The sequence below is a fragment of the Pteropus vampyrus genome, unplaced genomic scaffold (genome assembly GCF_000151845.1).
Source record: "Pteropus vampyrus isolate Shadow unplaced genomic scaffold, Pvam_2.0 Scaffold959, whole genome shotgun sequence".
Taxonomy (NCBI): Eukaryota; Metazoa; Chordata; class Mammalia; order Chiroptera; family Pteropodidae; genus Pteropus; species Pteropus vampyrus.
The window spans coordinates 9,333-10,098 of NW_011889740.1; positions in this window are offsets into that span (position 1 = coordinate 9,333).

Genomic DNA, 766 nt, shown 5'->3' on the forward strand with positions numbered 1-766 from the left:
GACTGAACACAGCGACCCCGCCCGAGGACTGTGTGCCCTGATGCTACTCCAGAGACCTCCCAGCAGACCTGCGGGAGCTGAGACCCTGCCCAGAGTGGGCACCTCCGAGGGCCCAAGCGTCCAGGGTCAGCTGCCTGGAGGGGACTCCCCAGGCAGTCCTCGGGGAGTGCAGAGCAGACCCTCGGTTAGAACTGTGACAGTGGGGACAGATTCGGCGTCCATGTGGGAGGACATTTGGGGTAAGGGCGAGGCACTGGAAGGGAACATATATGGCGGGGTGGCCTCTGCTCCTGCGTGGAATCTGACCGTCTCCTCTTCCACTGCAGAGTTTGCAAAATGCCAGGAAGACTTCGTGGACCCCCCGGGGAGGGCCTTTGAGCCCTGGCTACACAGATGCCTGAAGGCACCCTGCTGCGAGCCGCCACAGGCCCCTCTGGTTCCCGCTGCACCCATCACTGGCCTTCCTGACGTTTGTGGGGAGACTTCCGCTCTGTAGTCTCCCCCATTCTCCAGGGCTCCTGCTGCCTCCCTCTGCCCTCCCCATGCTCTCAGCTTCCCTGTCTGCTTTGTCCCCAGTCCCTCCGCCCTCCCCACCTTCCCCGCTTCCCTCCCTCACTTTTCTCTCCCGAGGCCCCTTGGCTTTGCTGCATCTCCCCAGAGCCTTTCACCTCCCTCGATTCTATTCCGAAATTAAGTATCAGATATCTACGTCATATCACATACATACACGGAAAATCCGATACTTGTGAAAACATTAAAAATGATA